Source organism: Paramormyrops kingsleyae, chromosome 12 (assembly GCF_048594095.1).
Source record: "Paramormyrops kingsleyae isolate MSU_618 chromosome 12, PKINGS_0.4, whole genome shotgun sequence".
Taxonomy (NCBI): domain Eukaryota; kingdom Metazoa; phylum Chordata; class Actinopteri; order Osteoglossiformes; family Mormyridae; genus Paramormyrops; species Paramormyrops kingsleyae.
Window position 1 is genome coordinate 2,803,126 of NC_132808.1, and position 23,683 is coordinate 2,826,808.

General features: G+C 40.7%; 1 long non-coding RNA gene across 1 annotated transcript; it reads right to left on the minus strand.

Moving 5' to 3' along the window:
* Positions 1-10,328: 10,328 nt before the first annotated feature.
* Positions 10,329-11,147, minus strand: LOC111860067 (uncharacterized). Its single transcript, XR_002841949.2, has 4 exons — positions 11,079-11,147; positions 10,933-10,998; positions 10,637-10,725; positions 10,329-10,437 (listed from the first exon to the last, which is right to left on the minus strand). It is a non-coding gene; the product is annotated as an uncharacterized lncRNA (long non-coding RNA).
* Between the last annotated feature and the right edge of the window lie 12,536 nt (positions 11,148-23,683).

Here is a 23,683-nt window from a genome sequence, read left to right on the forward strand (position 1 = left end):
CACTGTTTTCTTACTGCCTATTTGCACCTTGCATGCCCTGCTTACTGTGATGTTAAGTGTACTATATGTTGCAGAAACGTTGTTTCGTCACTCTTTACACGTACAGTACTGTATGAAGCTGCTGATGACAATAAAGTAACCTTGAACCTTGAACTTGAGAGGTTCTGCAGAGAAAAATGAGAGAAGACCCTCAAATTGCAGGCAGCACACCTGTGGAACCATTGACTCATTGATGGACTTTGTCTTGATTCTTAATCACAGCTTATACCTACTTTTTAGCAAGCAAGTCCACTCTTTTCTGTTTTCAGTAATGTTAGTATGCCCAAGGGGGTTGGGGAGCCAGTTGGCCTTGGACCCCCAGAGGTTTTTTTTCTCCTTACTTGGAAGTTTTTGTTTCGTCTCCTCCATTGTCTTCTGGCTATCTGTATTTAATTTCTTTCCTTCCTTTGTCCCGTTTTGTATTTCTCTCTAATGTAGTTTTATGTATCACAACACAACCATGTAAAGTCAGGCAGGTGATTTACTTGCCATGTTTTGGGATAAAAGAAATGATCCCCTCCAGTTAAGATGAAGACCATCCTGTTTATAAAAACCAGGGTGTTCCCGGTAAAGTTCTCAATTATCACTAAAGGCAATGTTTTGAGATACTGCGTCTCAAGATGGTGGCGCGCACAAACGCAGTGGCTCAGAGCTCTTCCTTTCAGTGCTTTCTTTATCACAAAAACAAAGAAGAAACAGATCTGACCCTCAGTCCATATACATCAATAGGGACTGTGCGGAGAGCGTCTCTATCTTCAAGTTTTTGGGCCTGCACCTGAATGAGGACCTAACCTGAAAGACCAATACCACTGCGTTGATGAAGAAGGCGCAGCAGAGATTCCACTTCCTGAGGGTCCTGAAAAACAACGCCCTAACCAAGGAGCTGCTGAACTCATTTTAGAGATGCTCTGTGTAAAGTGTGCTGACATACTGCAACCCGATGTAGTTTGCCAGCTGCACAGCTCAAGAAAAGGCAGCGCTCCAGAGGGTCATCAACTCAGCGCAGAAGATCATCGGCTGCACTTTCCTCTCCTTGGAGGAGCTGTACAGGTCCCGCTGCCACTGTACCACTGCAGGACACATCCTACCCAGAACATCACCTGTTCCAGCTGTTACCCTCAGGAAGGCAGTACAGGTCAAAAAAAGCCAAAAGAAACAGACTGAAAAACAGCACATATCTTAGGGCTGTTGCAATTATAAATGAATACTGAAAGGGCATGCTCTCTTTCACAAACCTGTGCAATACCTTACCAAGTTAAATCTGTGCAATATTTCTAATACTTCCATCCATCCATCTCCTACCACTTTTCTGTGTCGGGTCACGGTGGCAGCAGTCTAAGCAGAGAAACCCAGACTTCCCTCTCCCCGGCCACTTCATCCAGCTTCTCTGGGGGGATCCCGAGGCGTTCGCAGGCCAGCCGAGAGACAATGTCTCTCCAGTGTGTCCTGGGTCTTCCCCAGGGCCTCCACCCAGTGGGACATGCCTGGAACACCTCACCAGGGAGGCGTCCAGGAAGCATCCTAACCAGATGCCCGAGCCACCTCATCTGGCTTCTCTCGATGCGGAGGAGCAGCGACTCTACTCTGAGTCCCTCCCGAATGACCGAGCTTCTCACCCTATCTCTAAGGGAGAGCCCAGCTGCTTGTATTTGTGACCTCGTCCTTTCAGTCACAATCGGCTGCGAACTGCTCCAGTGAGAGCCGAAGGACACGGTCCGATGAAGCCAACAGAACCATATCATCAGCAAAAAGCAGAGACCTAAACCTGAGGTCACCAAACCGGACACCCTCAACGAAATGGCTGTGCCTAGAATTTCTATCCATAAAAGTTAACAGAATCGGTGATAAAGGGCAGCCCTGGGGGAATCCAACCCTCACTGGAAACGGGACCGAGGAAATGCGGACCAAGCTCTGACACTGATCGTACAGGGACCGAACAGCCCTTATAAGGAAGCCCGACTCCCCATACTCCCAGAGCACTCCCCACAGGACTCCCCGAGGGACACAGTCAAATGCCTTCTCCAAGTCCACAAAGCACATGTAGACTGGTTGAGCAAACTCCCATGCGCCCTCCAGGACCCTGCCGAGAGTATAGAGCTGGTCCACTGTTCCACGGCCAAGGTAAAAACTACATTGTTCCTCCTGAGCAGTGCTACAAAGTTCCTTTAAGTGTGCATGCGTCAACCGGCATGCAGCTTGTTCAGTTGCTCCTGCCTTTTTTCCCAAACTTTTAAACTTTAAACTTTTTTTTCCAAACTTTTTCATCTTATTTACTTTGTTTGCTTAAATAGTGTTTTCTCAAACGTGGGTTAAAAGAGTTTTAGTCCTGCCTATCGCCGCTGAACTGTTACTTTGATTGATGAAGGGGATTGCGGCGCTGCAGCTACACACCGCAACCTTTGTTTACCCCAGAGACAAGCTGATCGCTCTGAGGCCGGCTGGCTTGTTGGACAGACCTACGGACATACCTGCTAAAATCTAGAGGCTAATAGGGCCCCACACGTGTCAGCTTCTCACCAAGGAGAGTTGGCCTGAAGGTATTGAATGCACAGGAAAAGTCAAAGAACATATGGAGAGGCATGAAGACCATCACTGGATTCAGACCATCCATCAGCAGTGAAGCTGAAGGTGGTGAGGACAGAGCCAATGAGTTGAATTTGTTCTTCAACAGATTTGACTCTGCAGTTAATGCCCAACCCCCTACTCACTTAGCTGCAGTCAGCCTGCAATCCACAGCCACACCACTCTCTCTCCCTCTCACTCCTCCCAGCACCATTACCTCCGGAGAAGGACCGGACAACCCTCTCTCACCTGTCACTTTCACTTATGACCAGGTTCAGAGACAAATGAGAAGACTCCACTCAGGCAAGTCTGCAGGACCTGACGGGGTGAGTCCCTGTGTCCTCAAGGCCTGTGCCCCCCAGCTTTGTGGAGTCTTTCACAAACTTTTCAGGATGGGCCTGAGACTGCAGAGGGTCCCAGTGCTGTGGAAGACATTATGCCTCGTTCCTGTACCAAAGATGCCATGTCCCAGTGGCCCCCAAGACTACAGACCTGTGGCACTGACTTCCCACGTCATGAAGACCCTGGAAAGACTCATCCTCGACCAGCTCCGTCCTATGGTCAGACCACATCTACATCCCCTTCAGTTTGCTTACCAGCCCCGCCTTGGAGCTGAGGACGGCATCATCTACCTGCTCAATCGTTTCTACACCCACCTGGACCAGCCGGCGAGCACTGTGAGGGTCACGTTCTTTGACTTTTCCTGTGCATTCAATACCATCAGGCCAACTCTCCTTGGTGAGAAGCTGACAGCGATGCCTCTCTAGTGTCCTAGATTGTAGACTACCTGACAGAAAGACCACAATATGTGCATCTTAAACGCTGTGTGTCTAGCGTGGTGGTCAGCAACACCGGGACACAAACAAGGGACCGTCCTCTCTCCCTTCCTATTCACCCTCTACACCACGGACTTCAGCCACTGCACAGAAACCTGCCATCTTCAGAAGTTTTCTGATGATTCTGCGGTGGTTGGATGCATCAGTGGTGGTGATGAGATGGAGTACCGGGCTGTGGTGGATTCCTTTGTTACGTGGTGCGAGCAGCATCATCTGCAGCTGAACGTGACAAAGACAAAGGAATTGATTGTGGACTTTAGGAGGACCAGAATACCAGTGACCCCTGTTTCAATCCTGGGGGTTGATGTGGACATAGTGGAGGACTACAAATACCTCAGAGTACACATCGACAATAAACTGGACTGGGTTAAAAACACAACATCACAGTACAAAAAGGGCCAGAGCCGCCTCTATTTTCTGAGGAGTCTGAGGTCCTTTAACATTTGTCAGACTATGCTCAGGATTTTCTATGAGTCTGTTGTGGCCAGTGCCATACTCTATGCTGTTGCATGCTGGGGCAGCAGGCTGAGAGTAGCGGATGCCAACAGACTCAAAAAACTGATTCGCAAGGCCAGTAACATTGTGGGGATGGAGCTGGACTCTCTTAAAGTGGTGTCGGAGAGGCAGATGTTGTCCAAGCTAAGGACAATGCTAGACAATTTCTCCCACCTATTCCATGATGTGTTGACCAGTCACAGGAGTATGTTCAGTGAGAGGCTAAGACTACCCAAATGCTCCATTGAACAACACAGGAAATCATTCCTGCCTGTGGCTATCAGTCTGTATAACGCCCCCACATCCTCAACTCAACCCTATGTACTGTATAGTTAATTTATGTAACGTATTAGAATATTGTTTGTGTATTGTTTATATAATATATTATTATATATAATAGTGTTTGTATATTGAGTTCCATTTGTAATTTTGGTTATTGTAATGTTTGTCTATTTGTAATTTTGGTCATTGTAAATTTGTATTATTGTTATTGTATTTAACTTGTTACTTATCTTCTTACTGTCCAGGAGCAACTGTACCCACATAATTTCCTCAGGGATCAATAAAGTATTCTGAATCTGAATCTGAGGTTCAACAATTCGACAGACCTACCACTCCAGGACCCTCAAATAGACTTTACCAGGGAGGCTGAGGAGTGTGATCCCCCTATAGTTGGAACATACCCTCCAGTCCCATTTCTTGGGACCACCACCCTAGTCTGCCAAACCAGAGGCACTGCCCACGATGTCCATGCCATGCTGCAGATGCATGTCAACCAGGACAGCCCTGCAACATCCACAGCCTTGAGGAACTCTGGGCAGATCTCATCCACCCCCTGGGCTTGGCCACGAAGGGGCTTTTTAACCACCTCAGCGACCTCTGCCCCAGAGATAGGGGAGTTTACCCCCATGTCCCCAGACTCTGCTTCCTTATTGGAAGGCATGTCAGTGGGATTGAGGAGGTCTTCGAAGTATTCCTTCTACCTACCCACAATGTCCCAAGTAGAGGTCAGCAGCACCCCATCCCCACCATAAACAGTGTTGACACTGCACCGCTTTCCTGCCCTGAGCCACTGGATGGTGGACCAGAATCTCCTTGAAGCCGTCCAGAATTCATTCTCCATGGCCTCGCCAAACTACTCCCACAACCCAGTTTTTGACTCAGTGACCCCAAAGCCGCATTCTGCTTGGCCTGCCAGTACTCATTGGCGGTCTCTGGAGTCCCACAGGCCAAAAAGGCCTGATAGGACTCCTTCTTCAGCTTGACGGCATCCCTCACCGCCGGTGTCCACCAGCGGGTTCGGGGATTTCCGTCACGACAGGCACCCACCACCTTACAGCCACAGCTCCGGTCAGCTGCCTCCACAATGGAGGCACGGAACATGGCCCATTCATAGTCAATGGCCCCCACCTCCCCCGGGACATGGGCAAAGTTCTGCCGGAGGTAGGAGTTGAAGCTCCTTCTGACAAGGGATTCTGCCAGATGTTCCCAGCAGACCCTCACTATATGCTTGGACCTGCCAGGCCTGACCGGCTTCCACCCCCACCAGCGGAGCCAACCCACCATCATGTGCTCCGCCCCTCTCCTCACCCGAGTGTCTAATACATGCGGCCGCAAAGTTGATCATTGAACTGCGGCCTAGGGTGTCCTGGTGCCAAGTGCATGTATGGACAACCTTATGTTTGAACATGGTGTTCATTATGGACAATCCGTGGCGAGCACATTAGTCCAATAACAAAACACCACTTGGGTTCAGATTGGGAGGGGGGCTTTCCTCTCAATCACACCCCTCCAGGTCTCACTGTCATTGCCCACATGAGCATTGAAGTCCCCCAGCAGAACAAGAGAATCCTCAGGAGGAGCGCTCTCCAACACCTCTTCCATGGACTCCAAAAAGGGTGGGTTTTCTGAACTGCCGCTTGGCACATTAGCGCAAACAACAGTCAGGACCCATCCCCCCACCCAAAGGCAAAGGGAGGCTACCCACTCATCCACCACGGTAAACCCCAATGTACAGGCCCAGCTAGGGGGCAATAAGTATGCCAATTCCTGCTCGGCACCTCTCCCCATAAGCAACTCCAGAGTGGAAGAGGGTCCAACTCCCCTCAAGGAGATTGGTTCCAGAGCCCAAGCCATGTGTTGAGGTGAGCCCAACTATATCTAGTCAGAACTTCACAACCTCGAGCACCAGCTCAGGTTCCTTCCCCGCCAGAGAGGTGACATTCCATGTCCCTAGAGCTAACTTCTGCAACCGAGGACTGGACTGCCAAGGTCCCCACCTTTGACCACTGCCCAACTCACACTGCACCTGACCCCCTTGGACCCTCCTACAGGTGGTGAGCCCATTGGAGGGGGGACCCACGTGCCTTCTTCGGGCTGTGCCCAACCAGGCCCCATGGGTGCAGGCCTGGCCACCAGGCACTCGCCATCAAGCCCCACCCCCAGGCCTGGCTCCGGGAGGGGCCCCAGTGACCTACGTCCAGGCGAGGGAAAACGTGAATCTATGTTATGTTTCATCATTAGGGGTTTCTAAAACTTACAATGTGTAATAACATATTATATATTACTTTTTTTGTACATAAGAAAATTCTTTTAAATTATTTTATTGCTTGTAATATTCTATTATTTTTGTACTGCAAGGGACTGCACACAATTTTTGTTATACCTTTGGAAACTCTAGCCCCGGGGAGGCATTTTACAGAAACCAGTGCTTTCCGATTGTTAGAAACTCTAATGTTCATAACAATCGAGTCTCCAATCATGAGCACCTTTTCCCTTCAGCAGACATCCTGCAGAGGGCAGAGAATCTGTTGCTAAGCACAACAGCTGACTGGCATGCAGGGCCTAGTAATCCTAGGACCAGGGGTGAAAGTAAGCCGGTACGCTCCGGTATGACGTACCGTTATAAGATTTACAGCCGGTACGTAGTACTATTAAGAGTAGAGGGTCGATGCAGTCTAAAAAAACACTTCCGCTGTTTAAGTTGAAAACACATCTACCCACAAAATGTAATTTGAGACATGCATTCGATGAAGAGAATAGCGTTTAGGCTACTTGAAATAGCTATTAGTCTGTGGTGCACTTGCACGCGTCTGCTGCAGACAGGTCTTTTATTTGCGCTGTCGGATTTTGGCAGGGCGTTTGGTGTGAAGAATCCCCTCGATAAAAATGTGTTCCTCTTTTGTGGCGATTTGTGTTTATTCCGACATCACAGAGCGCTGCACGGGTGTTTTCTGTCAGACAAACTATTGTCATGACTTAAATGTTTCCTATGCGCGCATATTAGGCTACTTTGAAGGGGTGCGCTGCAGGGACGCTCGAATTCATCACACTACAAATTTTATTACAGTAGGGCCTGGGCTTAAAAAGAAGGCTAAAAGATACCAATTGTTTTTTAAAAGGTTGACAAAGCCAGCACTATGATCAATAGCTTTTAATAATTTCTGCAAATGTCTACTTTGCTCTTTGCTCGTTTTTGGAACTCCCCAGTCGTCACCTCTCTAAAGTCTCGAGCTTGCGCTGCATCTTCCGCAGTTATTCAGCCAATAAAGTCTTTGTCTTTTATAAAAAATGTGTAAATTATATAATTGTTTAATTGGCATCTTTATTTCAAACGACCTGACCGACCGCGACCCGAATATTATTAAAAAATAAAATTTTTTAGTGATTGGATCAATTTTTGCATCACTGGTGCGCTGAGACGTTGGATTTTCTAACCAGATGGGCTCAGATGGTGGTTGCAGCTCGGACAAATAATAAATGACTCTTCAAACTCAAAACATTCTTAAATATTAAAGTTTTTTTTCAGGAGCGACTGAAGAGAGATATAAAACGATAAAGTGATTAAAAGATTTAGTACCGGCAAGAAATGAAAACTACTTTCACCACAACCCAGGGCTCACGTGTGCTGGCTGCTGGTGCAGGTGTTCTGCCATTTTTTGCTGCCTTGCCAGAATTTCCTACCGCAGCAGAAATTTTCAGTTTTATCTGTCAGTTTTTGCTGCCTTGCCAGAATTTCCTACCGCAGCAGAAATTGTTAGTTTTATCGGTCAGTTTTTGCTACATTGCCAAAATTTCCTACCCATACTCCTGAATGGAAATCTGTATAAGGATTTATGCTATCAAAATAACTTTCCTGTACTTTAGAGGGGGTAGCAGTTTTTTACACTTAGTTTTAAGCTGCCAGAAACTGCTGCCTATAGTTTTTAGTGGGGTAGCAGTTTTTTACACTTAGTTTGATGTTGCCAGAAACTGCTGCCTATAGTTTTTAGTGGGGTAGCAGTTTTTAACACTTAGTTTGATGCTGCCAGAAACTGCTGCCTATAGTTTTTAGTGGGGTAGCAGTTTTTTACACAGTTTGATGCTGCCAGATACTGCTGCCTATAGTTTTTAGTGGGGTAGCAGATTTTTACACAGTTTGATGCTGCCAGATACTGCTGCCTATAGTTTTTAGTGGGGTAGCAGTTTTTTACACTTAGTTTGATGCTGCCAGAAACTGCTGCCTATAGTGTCTAATGGGGTTTAATGGGAAAATTAATGCCATGATAAGAATGTAATGTCATAAAATAATCATCATTGACGAAGTAGTTATTAGCTTCCTATGCCCCATGCATTTCTGCTGGTTTTAACCACATTGTGGGCATTTTATGTGATTAACAAAAAAAAAACATCTTCCTCAGTTTTATAAAAATCTGTGAATGTTTTAAATAAAAAGCAAGCAAGCAGGTTTAAAGAAAAACTGAACAAAGTTTATTTTTCTAAACATTTCTCACAAACATAAGTGGACAAGTGTTTCATGTATTTGGCACATTTGAAATGTGCCCACCTACTGCAGAGGTCACACTGCACCTAAAAGACAGTTAAAGTAATATGTCATCTGAAACAATCAAACAAACCTTTATGACAAATCTTTGGAGAAACGTAATATTATTAATCTATGTTAAAATATGTGAGGTTAGGACAAGCATTTTATGAGTGTATAATAAAGTGTGTTAACCTTTTGCTCCGTTAAAATATTTTCATTACAAGGATCAGGTATATTTCCAGGAGTTCTCCTTTTCTAAATTCAGTCAATGCTACTGTATACTGTTTGGAAATGTTTCTTTTACAAGTTGAGGTGTAAAAGTAGAAACGGAATAATTTATATGGGAATATGAGTTATTACCATTTCAATGATGCTTTCGTCAGCGTTCCCTTCAATCATAGCGCAAACCACACAGTAGTCCTCTACATTTCCTAGGAGCATACCATTTGAAATAATCTATTCAAAATGAACTGAAATATCCAACTACAGTTCATCAAATTATAGTCCACAACATTTAAAATTGGGTTAAAAGAACATGATTTGGAATAACCCTGAATTACTACACTGTTACTGCACAATATAGTTTTTACTGCAATTCTATTGCCTTGTTGACAATGTAACAGTATACAACTGACCACAGACTTGGCTACAAACGACACACTTTGTAACCTAAATGATTACTGATACAGATCATCAGGGGCGCTGTAAGGGGGAGGAAAGCTAGGACGATTCCAAGGGCCCCTGAGTGACAATTTTGTTGATAAAACAGTTCATTTATAAGGTAGATAGTACCGTCAGAAACTTCAGTGAATAAGCACTTTACTGCCGACAATGGCATTTTTCTTGAGTTCAGTGCCACTTCATATGATCTGATTATATGATGGTTGCTTCCGAGTTAAGTAGAAAAAGAAAAGAACATTTAATGTATATTAAATTCAAATACTAAATAAAAGGCCTCAAGTTGGAAGTACAATCTGGGCTGTCTTTTTCTATCTATTCTTCGATAGGTAGATCTTGCCTTTCATTAAGGCCGAGGTCAGGGATCTTCGGCTTGAAAAGGTTGGTGACCACTGCTTTAGGGTGTTCGTCTGTTGGGTGAGTGAGATGTAAGGCAGAATGTATGTGGAGGGGGGTTGTGTGCCAAGTCAAGGGCAATAAAAGTTGGAGTACTGGCTTCCCTTGTTATCTGTGTGTGTGTGTTTATGTGTGTAACCCCCCTTTGGTGCCTCTCGTACCAGGCTCGGCCTTGTCTCAGGCCACCTGGAATTTAGGCCCCGTGATATGTGCATGTGTGATCCTACATCACCATCCCACAAGACCTCTCTCTGAGGGTGTTTCATCTGGTACATCCAGATTCTTAATCATCTTTTCATTTGTAAATGGCAAAATATTACCAATAGTCCTAAACATACCTCGACATTCCAGCAGTGCACATGCAATTTCCATTCGAGATGCGCTCACAGCACTTTGGCTCGTCTTCACAGCACTGATGTGACCCTTTGAAAGGTAATGTTCTGCAAACTGCAAAATTCAGTTGTATTAATATTAATTCAAAATAATAACTGCCCAGTATAAATCAGCAAACGGGTACCTTCAAAATAAGAACTCCGCAACTGCTGGAATCTTGCTGTAGCTCGTGAGGCTGGGTTTGCACTTGCCACACTGCATTGTCCTCAGCACAGTCTCATCTTCAGAAAATTTCTAGATATTGTACATTAAAAACAGGGTATTCAAATCTGGGAACATAAAAAAAAATCATACTAAGAATTAAAGCCTGTGTTTTCTCTCCAATGGTCATTACTGAAATGCATGTAATAACTCTTAACATGTTTTCAATTAAATTACATCGGAGTGACTTGTTTAATAAGAAATATTTCCACAATGTCATATGCCCAGTTACCTCCAATTTCTCAGAACTTTATGTTCATATGCATCTTCCTTTCCCAATGGGTCTACAATGGTAATGGTCTTCTTGGACATGCAGACAATCTTTAAAAAGGCAAATAATGTAATGCACCGACATATTTCATAAGGACACAAATTACATCTAAAACATAACGTAAACAAACTGGATGAGAAACATTCCAAAGCTCTGCTCATAATGATGTTGTTATAATTGTGATTACTCAATTTTACAAATGTACAAGAACAGAAAACACAAAATCTTTGACACCATACTTGGTATGCCACCCTTACAAAAAGAATCCAGTGTGCTCCAAAATTCACAGGACACAGTCAGGTGTCTTCTATGGGAAACTTCATCTGAGGGATGAGTTGTGTGGCAAGTTAGTGATACTGTAGCTCTGTTATGCAACCACTTAACTTTTGGATTACTTGAATACCTTCAAGAGGCATCGGAACTTTCCAGAAAATAATGAAGTTCACACAGCTGCACACAGGTGGTATACTGGTTTCTGTTAAAAGTTAACACAAAAGTAAGTATGCAAAGAAGCATGCTTGCAATTTCTAGAAGCATTAGTACATCAACAATTATAACTTGCCTGTTGTTTTTTAATGAGATGGTGGATGAATGCATCAATGACCTATAAATGGAAAATGTTAAACAAGTTTAGTCATTACATGGTTCGTAGTTTGTAATGAATGGTATCGCATAACTTTTCCATCACTTCTCAGGACCCTTATTAAATTTTCCAGAATTTCACTTAAAAAGTTTAATTTGAAAAAAAAAAATTTAATTTTAATATTAACAAAACATAACTACACATTGCTGTTTCACTGACATTGAGAAATATTTTAAGCAATAATAGCAAAAATTAAAATTTAGAAAATCTTTCAAAATGTGCGGCTTGCTTTTTTATAAACTTTTGTAAAGGTACTCCTTACATATGTGGAGTGCTAAGTTCCACTAGCCTTAGCTTTCTGGTCTCATGACAGACCTTAAATGAGCATTACTATTAGCAATGTCTAGTCAACAATGCAACAACAATCCTTATGCACTTGCAGAAGTAACAGATATTGTTAACCAAGATTGATACATACCATCACATACTCGGTTATTGTCAAACAAACGTTTGCCCATGTATGCTTCCTCTTTGACATAAATTTCGGTATTGGAACAAATACAGGCTTGGAAAACCAAATTTTTACTTTTAAAGCCTGTATAAAACCTGACTTTAAACACAACAACGTAAGTAATTTTTTATTTCTTACTTTATCTGCCAGCCACTCAGTCCCTTGCAAGCTTTTTATCTTGTGACTTTTTAATATTTTGTTCTGTTGTCTGTTTAAAAGCCTTCATTGTCTTGTCTTTGGCTTTTACAAAGTCTGTAAAAACAGACTCTCCAGGGAGAATGATAGTGGAAAGCTAGAATTTCAAATAATTAGGAATGGAATGCCATCAAAATGTAAACGAACAGTAAGATATTTTTGACATATTACAGTGAAATATCAAAGTTAGGAATAAAAAGTGTCTTCTAAAATAGCAAGTATGGAAGGACTCACCGGCATGTCAGCAGGAACCTCTGAAGGGAATACCGCCTCTCTGCCATACATTAAAAGAAAGGGAGAGTGTTTTGTGGTTGTGTGCATCTTCAATCTCAAGGAGAACAGTGTGGCATCCAGATAGGTATCCCAGTCATTCTGCTGATTGTTGACGAGTTTCTTGAGGGCTCTAAAATAAAAATACTATCATTATAATCACATTTTTATGAAATATAAAAATCTAGGCAAAATAACATTAAGCATTACCGTTTTATGTTATCATTGGTCTTTTCATCAAGGCCATTAGTTTGTGGGTGGTAGGCTGCTGTTACACTCCTTTTAATGCACAGCAGTTCACAAAGGGAATGGTTGATCTTGAAGAATGAAGAAACAAAATTTTAGAGACTGCAAAGTAATCACAAAAGAAAAAAAAGAATTCTTTTGGGACAGCCATGTCTGTATATAATTGAACACAACCGTCTTGCAACTTCTGATGCTGTTTTTGTTTTTAAGGGGAAGGCCTCAACCCTCTTTGAGAAGTAGTCAGTGGCTGTCAAAATGTACTGAAAGCCATCAGTGGTTTTTGGGAAAGGCCCTGTTAGATCAATTCCGATAAGCTCCCAGACATCACTGACCTATTAAGAGAAAGATCCTTTTTAATATGTGCAATACTAAATGTGAAATACATAATACGCACAGTGGTCACTGTTACGATGGTCACAGCGGCCCGAGGTGACGTGGTTTGTGTTACAGAATGGCCAGAAAAAACACAGTGCAGCTGGGGCACCTAAATATGGCACAAATAAGGAGCCACTACTCACCAGACTGATTTCAAGTTATTACCACTTAACACCCATTATTAAATCACATAAATTTGCATAATGACTGAGGGACAGGCTTGGGAGGATTCAGCTGCAGGAAGCTGTATTTACTGGCAAATTTAGGCATGAAATGAAAAGACATGACATTTACCTGAATACATTGTAGTGTCTGAACAGCAACATTCATAATATACCGGAATCTTTTTTTCCCTTAAGAATTACTAACCTTTCAGTATGAACTTGGAGGCAAATCTCCTCATATTTTGCTTCTGTGCCTTACTATACCCTGCAGGGTATGCTTGTGAAGAGACAAAATTATAAACTTCATCCCACTTCTTTTCCATAGCTCTACAAATAGACAGATTTTAAAAAGCAAAATTAGTGGTAGTTTTTCCTCTGGCGAGTGTTTACTTAAAAAAATTTAAAATAACTACAAATATACTATTACCATTATCTCCTAAGATTAGTTGGTCAAGGAATGCTTCCTATAGCTTTATATTTACATTGTTACCCTGATAAGGTAATTAGGGCCATTTTGACATGATTCATATGATTTGTGGGTTAATACTGTAATCTATGTTCTAATGGTGTAACAGTGAATCGATTCTAAATTATATGTTGCTTGTTAAAGCAGACATACGATTTAATCGACCCAATTAACAAATATCAATCCATATCACCACAATATGACGATACACCAAAACGCTGCAGAAAAAAAATCTGTGAAAAAATCTCTGAAAGCAATCTAGAGACTCACCTTAGTACAGACCAATACATTACAGTACATTTTATGTAGTTTAGTATACCTATGTTCCTACATTTTCAGAGTAAGCTATACATATCCAGAAATTGTTTTTGTTGTTAAAGTACAAATGCAAGACAGTGTTTCTTGTGCAGACATGTGCTTTTGACACTTTTTAAAAAAATTGTAAAGCACTTTTTTGCAGTCACCCCCCCCCCCCCCTCACAGTTTTTAATGAACAATTTAACATTGAAGCCCTTTTAAATTTAAATAAATTCCACTTAAATTAGCTTATGTTCCACTGTATTGAAAATATTGATCATGCAGGCTGATACTGAGTAGAATTGTATTGCATTGCAGTAACAGTTCAAACATCGCCAGACATCGAATCGCTTCCTTGCAAAATCGAAATCAATCCAATCCAATTGTAGTAGTACTGTATAAGTGTGGAATAATGACTTTCTTTCACCAACAAAAACAACTCTGCCTTTCTTGACTCATATAAGACATGGGCACGCAGACCTCGCTCTCACAATCTGTTATAATGCCTTTGTGTCGAACAAATGTAGTTTTAGGTTAAACAACAACAAATAAGATTTACTTTTCTATGTATATGTAATATTTCTACTCTAACTAAAGCAAAACCCACAGTTTAAAGTAGTTCCAAGCAGCAAATAAAATACACGGGTACAGCCGTGTTTAATGGTAGAATTTGATCCCATACGTACAGAATTCTGAGTGCGTAAGAATGTAAGCAGTATAATAACAATCACCTCGATGTGTCTAATACACGAAATAAACACAAATATCAACAAATCATTAACAATGTTTAAGATAAACCACGTTAAAACTAACATACAAACCTCCGCTTTTGGCAAACAAACAAGAGGGGCAAATACTTTCTGCGTTTGGATATTTACGGCGTAATGTTGACGTACGCATGCGCTCTAACACTTAGAAGCAGATTTTGGCAGGTAGCAGAAAAGGGCAGAACACCTGTTCTGAACACCTGTTTGGAGACAGCCAAGGCAGGAGGAACAACTGCCAGATCTAATCTGGCTGTGTGCTCCGATTAAACAGTATCTATAAAACCCTCAATCTGTTTAATCTCCACTAAAGTGCTAATGCGCTTCTCCAATGCTTGAATCCTCTCCTTCAACTGTACAATAACTAAACACTGTCGGAAGGACAGACTACGCTGTACATGCCACAAGAGCTACAGAACACAAGTGTGGAAAACATGGTGACAACTTTGATTTCAGGCAGAGATCAGGCAGGTGTTTAGCGAAGATGATTAATCCAGTGTGTGGAGATCAGTGGAAGATTAACTACGCAGAGATTTATCCTTCTGAATGCTTTATTTTAGTTATCATTTTGGTGATATCTACACTGTAACAAATTGCTGTATTTTTTACAGCAAAATTGTACAGAAACTTACTGTTTTGCCATTTTACAATTTATTGCTGTAATTTGCAATGCATTATGGGTTATACAGGGTTTTAGAAGTGTTAACTGTATATTTCACTGTTAGCTGTAATTAATTTACAGGTAGGAGGTGCTTTCACTGTATTTTAAATATTTTTACAAGAATTTACTGTGCTGTGGCATTATGGTATTGCGCGGGCTGATATGGTCTGAAATCTGGTGGACTGAAGCACAGCGACAACAGCTGTGCTTTAACAAGATAAACGGCAATCGATTTTTTGGTAAGTTCAATTAAATTTACTTCCATAAGTATTCATTATTTCTTTTAATGTTAAGTAATTCATATATATATATACACTCACCTAAAGGATTATTAGGAACACCATACTAATACGGTGTTTGACCCCCTTTCGCCTTCAGAACTGCCTTAATTCTACGTGGCATTGATTCAACAAGGTGCTGAAAGCATTCTTTAGAAATGTTGGCCCATATTGATAGGATAGCATCTTGCAGTTGATGGAGATTTGTGGGATGCACATCCAGGGCACGAAGCTCCCGTTCCACCACATCCCAAAGATGCTCTATTGGGTTGAGATCTGGTGACTGTGGGGGCCATTGTAGTACAGTGAACTTATTGTCATGTTCAAGAAACCAATTTGAAATGATTCGAGCTTTGTGACATGGTGCATTATCCTGCTGGAAGTAGCCATCAGAGGATGGGTACATGGTGGTCATAAAGGGATGGACATGGTCAGAAACAATGCTCAGGTAGGCCGTGGCATTTAAACGATGCCCAATTGGCACTAAGGGGCCTAAAGTGTGCCAAGAAAACATCTCCCACACCATTACACCACCACCACCAGCCTGCACAGTGGTAACAAGGCATGATGGATCCATGTTCTCATTCTGTTTACGCCAAATTCTGACTCTACCATTTGAATGTCTCAACAGAAATCAAGACTCATCAGATCAGGCAACATTTTTCCAGTCTTCAACTGTCCAATTTTGGTGAGCTCGTGCAAATTGTAGCCTCTTTTTCCTATTTGTAGTGGAGATGAGTGGTACCCGGTGGGGTCTTCTGCTGTTGTAGCCCATCCGCCTCAAGGTTGTGCGTGTTGTGGCTTCACAAATGCTTTGCTGCATACCTCGGTTGTAACGAGTGGTTATTTCAGTCAAAGTTGCTCTTCTATCAGCTTGAATCAGTCGGCCCATTCTCCTCTGACCTCTAGCATCAACAAGGCATTTTCGCCCACAGGACTGCCGCATACTGGATGTTTTTCCCTTTGCACACCATTCTTTGTAAACCCTAGAAATGTTTGAGCGTGAAAATCCCAGTAACTGAGCAGATTGTGAAATACTCAGACCGGCCCGTCTGGCACCAACAACCATGCCACGCTCAAAATTGATTAAATCACCTTTCTTTCCCATTCTGACATTCAGTTTGGAGTTCAGGAGATTGTCTTGACCAGGATCACACCCCTAAATGCATTGAAGCAACTGCCATGTGATTGGTTGATTAGATAATTGCATTAATGAGAAATTGAACAGGTGTTCCTAATAATCCTTTAGGTGAGTGTATATAACATTATGTAAGTTTTATTAGGATATTCCCTCTAAACGTTATGTTTAGCTATTTTGTAAAGGGATGTGTAGTTAACTTTATTTATCTGTTGCTTCAGAGGAGAAATGCGGTGCGTGCCATTTCAGAAAGCAGCCTAAACTAAAAGGTAAATCGTTATCGTCATGTTAATGTTGATATATGCTGCAGTTTGTTAGCTTTATTTGCCTTTGCTTTCTAGAGAGTATTTGTAGTTTGGCAGGCACAGCATTGCTATCGAAGTGCGTGTGAGACAAAACTAACGTTACATGAAGTGCTCAGTTGTCTTTGCTGATAGAAAAACATTAATATTACCATCGCTGGAAAAGAGTTTTACACTTCCAGACTCTCTGAGACTGATTGTCTTAGGTAATGTACAATGAACCAAAATCTGTAAATTATTTAATAAACTTGGTCTGTTGTATTTTCGGTTTGTATTTTCTATAACATGTTGCCTGTATTTATTCATTTAGGTGAAATTCTCACTGCAACTCTGTGGATGCTGAGTATTGAGGACCAAATGGTCGTGAATCCACATCTCAACTTTGTGGCAGGATTTGCTGCTTTGTTTGCATCATACTACATCTTCAATCTGGTGTACCAGCATGAGGCATCCTGCACACTTGAGTTTATCCAGAGGTAAAAAAATTACTTAACTATGCATGTGCGTATTTATATTACTTAAATATAAAAGTTAGAGGTTTCGTTCAACCAAAAATGAAATTTCAGTCATTAATCGCTCTCCCTCATGTCATTCAAAAGCCATTAGACCTTTGTTCATCTTTGGAACACAAATAAATATTTTTTAAAGAAGTCCAAGATGATTTTCCCCTTCCATAGACATCAATGCAACTGACATTTTTAAGTCCCAGAAAGGTAGTGAAGACATCAGTGGTTCAATCATAACATTATGAAGCGATGAGAATACTTTTTGTATGAAAATAAAACAAAAACAACTTTATTCAACATTTCGGCATCGAGTATCCCTTTAATTTAATAAACTGACAAGAATACTTTTGTGCACCTAAAACACACACCAGAGACTGAAAGAAATTGTTGAATAAAGTAATTTTTATGTATTTATTTATTGTGCACAAATGTATTCTCATCGCTTCATAAAATTAAGGTTGAACCACTGGTGTCGCATGTTTAACGATTCAGACCTGCCAACCTGTACGCATTATGCGTAGCGGCTACGCATTTTGACTTCAAAGTACGCAGGTACGATTTGTCACTCTAAACTATGCAAAAACCTGGTGACGCCTTTGTGCTTTTGTGAATTTAATATTAACAATTGGTGTAAAATATATTATAAATACATATTAATTAAAATGTTCAATAATTCAAATTCAAATTAAGTTATTCTGAATTCAGTTATTCTGAATATTGTGGCTGCATTGCTTCCTTCACAACCTCCCAGCAACACCCCCCCCCACACACACACACACTCCCGGATGGTACTCAAAAAAAGGTTGGCAGGTCTGACTATTTCATATTTTAACGATTATTTCTTTCCTATAGGGACTTGAAAATGTCAGTTGCGTTGCTCTCCATTGAGGGGGAAAATTGTTTCGGATTTAATTATAAATATGTTAATTTGTGTTCCAAAGATGAACAAAAGTCTTACAGGTTTTGAACGACATGAGGGTGAGTGAATAATGACAATGAAATTCCATTTTTTGGTGAATTAAACCTTTGACACTACTTCAAGAAATAGGCCATTCAAAAATTCAAATTCTGTCATGTACTCATCTTTGAGCTATTCTAAACCATGTAAAAAAAAATCCAGTTAAACAAAATACTTTATGGCTCCATTTTTTTCCTCAATAATGTGGAAGTCATTGAGAACCAAGGCTGTTTGGTTTACTCATTCTTTGCAATATATTCTTTTATTATAGTAGAAGAAATACATTTATTCAGGTTTTTAAAAATTTGACAATTTTTCTTTTTTGGATGAATTATTCCTTTGTAATGCATTACTATAGTTCAGCAAATGCTTTTGAACTATTGAAGAAGTTTTATTAAATTCTGCACATGCTTATGTTTGTCTGATGTTTGTGCAGATGTTTTGTTGGAATCAACCCACACACCGGCACCAAGACAGGCACATCAAAGGTTGGAGCAAAAAAAAGTGGGAAGGTATCCGAGAAGAGGAACAACACAGTCAATCCTCATGTGTGTTCTCTTCTCAGAAGGCTAATGGACTTTGAGTGGTTAAGCATGTACTGTAAGTTTACAAATATATCAAAACTATACCTACAGGATAAGCCATCTATAAAATGACACTTGCTTTCAGACTTGTTCTTTGGTCATGTTAAAAAAAAAAACTGGTCAACTTACAAAATATGTTAAAGAATGTTAAATGTTTAAAAAATGGCTAAATGTTTGTTAGAGTATTCTAAGTTTAATGAATCAGCACAGTCAGTAGCATTTGTGACAGATTTAAACATTTATTTCTTTTAAGCAGAAATACTGTATGACTTACTGTGAGTTTTAACTGAAGTCAGATTCGTTTTGGTACCAATATGCCATTCTGTTGTTTTGAGCTTAAAGGGATTGCCATCATTTACTCACCTTCAGTTGTTCCAAAATTCTTAGTTTTTTTCTTGTTTTAAGATATTTTAAAATGTTGGTAACCAGACAGTTGACAGTAGCCATTGACTTCCATATTTTTGCCCTATTATGGAAGTCAATGGCTACGTTACTTGTCTGGTTATAAACTTCATTAAAATATAATCTTTTGTATTCAACACAAGAAAGAAACTCATAGTTTTGGAACAACTTAAGGGAGAGTAAATAATGACCATTTTTATTTTTAGGCAAACAGTCCCTTTAACTTTTATCTTGAGTTGTTTGTAGTTGTTTTGTAACAGCTGATTTTTTAGAAGCTTTTCTGTAGTTGAAAAAGTAAAATTATGTTACCAGTGACAGTGCTGAAGTGTTGTCAGGTATCAGCTTTAATAAACAGTTTTCTTACAACAGCTTTGAATTTGAGTGATTATTTTTAAAAATCTTTGTTTTAATGCATTCACATCAGTATAATGGTAAAGAGCACAGTACAGTTCACAGTTAAAATAGTTATTTACAGGAATTTCATAGTAAAAATGTTACAGCTACATCTTGGCTTTTGTTAAATTCACAGGATTTTATTGGCAACTTTTGTTGCCAGGTAAGTACTGTAATTTAGCGTAATTACAAAAAAAACCTGTAATGCCTTTTTACAAGTTTAATTTTATAATCCTGTAAAAAAAAAAAAAAAAAATGCTGTATTCTGCAAACATCAATTTAATGTAAATTGCTAAGCAGTATTATACTGTAATCTATTTTACAGCAATTAGCGACTATTTTACAGGATTTTATTAGCAACTTTTTTGCCAGTAAATTATTGTAAATTCTACAGTATGTTCTTTACAGTGTATCGTTTAAAAGTTTGCACGCTACCAACCAGTTTGGCTATTGCAGGAAACAGTGGAATGACGTCACGTTGTTTTTGCTTTTCATTGTGGTGTATGCGCCAATTTCAATAATGACTGACGTCCAAAGATGCAACTGGATCAAGTGGGGACGGAAGCACTCAAGCTGGACATGTGAAATGTGGGAAAAGGTGCTTTATAGCAATGAAAGCACCTTCTGCCTGTTTGGCAGCCAGGCCCACACCTACGTGAGGAGGTTTCCTGGAAAGCTTCCTTCAAGGTCATGGTATGGGGCTGTTAGTGGAGGTGGATGTTTGCACATCATTGATGGATGGTCAACAGAACCAGGTAGCTGTTTACAGGCCAGTTCCTGTTCCAAGGTGACAATGTACCTTGTCATTCCTTGAAACAGGTGATCAATTGGAAGCATCAGAACAACACTGAGTCAATCACCTGGCCTACCCAATCTCTGGATCTGAATCCGATTGAGATCTTGTGGTACAAGGTGTCCAAGAGACATCCAACATCAAAATGTGAGTCACTCATTGTGGCCTGGAACTGCATTATCACCCATGATTACCTCATCAAACTGGTTCACTCAATGCCAACATGGTTCAGGCAGGTGATCAAGAACAAAGGGTGGCCCACCAAATACTGAGCCATCACTGACGCACAAAATGGCTTTTTTCAAGGCCACTTACAGTACATGAATATGAAGACAGCATGACGCATGTCTGTACTACTTTAAAGTTTACTAATATATTTTGTACCCTTGGTCAGCAAAGTATGTTACACCATTTACGCAAAAAAACGATTGACATGGCAACTTTAACAAACTCAGAAAAGTAAGGCCAAGCTAGAATAAGAAGTTGCTTTTAATAGCCAAATGTATCTCCTGTAACACTGTACTCAAATAAATGTATTGGGTTAACGAAGGAATTAAAATGAAATATCAAGAGTTGAAAAAAATGCAAAATTTACAAGTGGTTCCAGACTTTGGCACAACACTGTAGTTGCGCTTTCATTAATGCTGCACAGATCGGGAAGATGACATTTATACATTAATTGCTTTCGTCAAAGAGTCCTGCATTTACAGTCTTGTAGACCTTGGACATTCTAGATGTCAGATTGTTGAGGTAATCTGATGAGGTTTCACCCCGAGCTTCTTGAAGCATTTCCCACAAGTGGGATTGACTTGATGGGCACTTCTTACATAACTTTCAGTCAAACTGCTCCCATTATAGCTCAACAAAGTTTAGCTCCAGTGACTCGGGCAGTCCATTATACACAGAATATCAGCTGACTGCTTCTTCCCTAAATAGTTCTTGCATAGTTTGGAGTTGTGTTTGGGTAATTGTCCTGCTATAGGACAAAATTGGCTACAATTAAATGCCATCAACAGGTCTACTGCAAAACAGAGTTCTTGCCTTTTACTCTGTTCAAACCTCCCACTTTAGTATCACCAAAGCAGCCCCAGACCATCACATTGCCTCCACCATGCTTGACAATTGTCTTCAAGCACTCCTCCAGTGTCTTTTCATTTGATCTGTATCTCAGGATATTTTTTGTGATCCAAACACTTCAAACTTAGATTTGTCTATCCATAGCACTTTTTTTCAATCCTCCTCTGTCCAGTGTCTGTGCTCATTTGCCCAACTCAGTCTTTTCTTTTTATTGATCATTCTGAGATACAGCTTTTTCTTTGCAATTCTGCCTAGTAGGCCAGCTTCCTGGAGTTTCCCCACGCAAAAAAATCCCCAAGGATGACTGTTGGTGAATTACAAGATCAAGTAAAATCTTCGGGTTACCATGTCAGACACCCCTTCATGCTAACATTATTTGGAAGGTATGACGGAAAAAGCTTCTTTTTGTCAGTTAACCACAAAGGTAAGCACCTGGAGTTTGCGAAACACTACTACAATTTTGACTGGAACCAAATTCAATGGTCCGATGAAATAAAAATGGACCTTTTTGGCAATAAATATAAGATGGGTTTGACATAAAAAGAAGGATGGCTATAATGAAAAGAACCTTACCCCAAATGCAAAATATGGTGGAGGTTCTGTAATATAGAGGGGCTGTTACCTCATTAGTACATGGCATTATGGACTCCATGAAATACCAGGACATTTTAAATCAAAATTTGGCTGCCTCTGCCAGGAAACAAAAACTGGGCCATCATTGGATCTTCCAGCTGGACAGTGATCCTACGCACATGTCCAAATCAACACAAAAATGGTTAACTGACCGCAGAATCAAGCTTCTGGAACCCCATTGAAGACCTGTGGGCTGAGCTAAAGAGAAGAGTGCACAAGAGATGGCCTAGGACCCTGGACGATCTGGAGAGATTTTGTAAAGAGGAATGGACTGCTTTGTATTCTCCAACATTATAAAATGTTATAGGAGAAGACTCAGTGCTGTTATACTGGCAAAGGAGATTGTATTAAAAGCAGGGGTGCCACTGTTTTTATTGAAAATAATCTTTTTTCTTTCGTAAAAATTATTTAAAGGAAAGGTTGGATTTTTCTAATTTTTCAGTATGATTAGAAACTACTTCACCAAAAGGTGGATTTTTACTAACCCTTTTAAAAAAATGACTTTTTTTCATTGATTTACCCCTCTGCTCCACAGTTAAAAAATTTAAATCAAACAATTCAGACATGATTAAGGTGCACATTCCAGACTTTCATTTAAAGTTATTTGCATACATTTCGGTTTCACCATGTAGAAATTGCTACACTTTTTTGCCCATTTCAGGGCACCATATTGCCATATTGCCTACTATATTGACCTTTGACTTCATAGGTGTTTGTGATTACTCAGGTGTGTTTCATTGCTTCATTAGCGCAGCGTTAAAATATCTAGGCTTGCTTCTACCATTTGGAGTCTGTAGTTGCCATTCTTAAACAAGAGGAGAAGAGCGGCATCAATGAAAGTCAAAGAAGTCATTATGAGGCTGAAAAACAAGAATAAAACCGTTATAGACATCGGCCAAACCTAAGGATTACAAAAGTGAACTGTCTGGAATATCATTAAGAAGAAAGAACTATTATCTGAAGAAGACTTCATGAACAGAAACACAGAAGCTACACGGCAAGATGCAAACTACTAGTTAACCACAAAAACAGGACGGCCAGATTAGTTTGGGAAAAGAGCCTGCTGAATTCTGTAAAAAGGTCTTATGGACAGACAACACCAACATTAACCTTTATTGGATTGATGGCAAGAGGAAAGTGTGGCGATGAACAGGAACTGGGGTAAGATCCAAAGCATACCACCTCATTTGGGGTGTCGGTGTTATGGCTTGCGCATGTATGGCTACCACAGGTACTGGCACACTTATCTTCACTGGCGATGCAACTACTGATGGCAGTCAAACAATGAATTCTGAGGTGTATTATCACTAAATGCCTCCAAACTCATTGGACAATACTTGTTCCTGCAACAAGATAATGATTTAGTTTTCAAAACTAAAAAAGAGAAAATTCTTGAATGGCCCAGCCAGTCA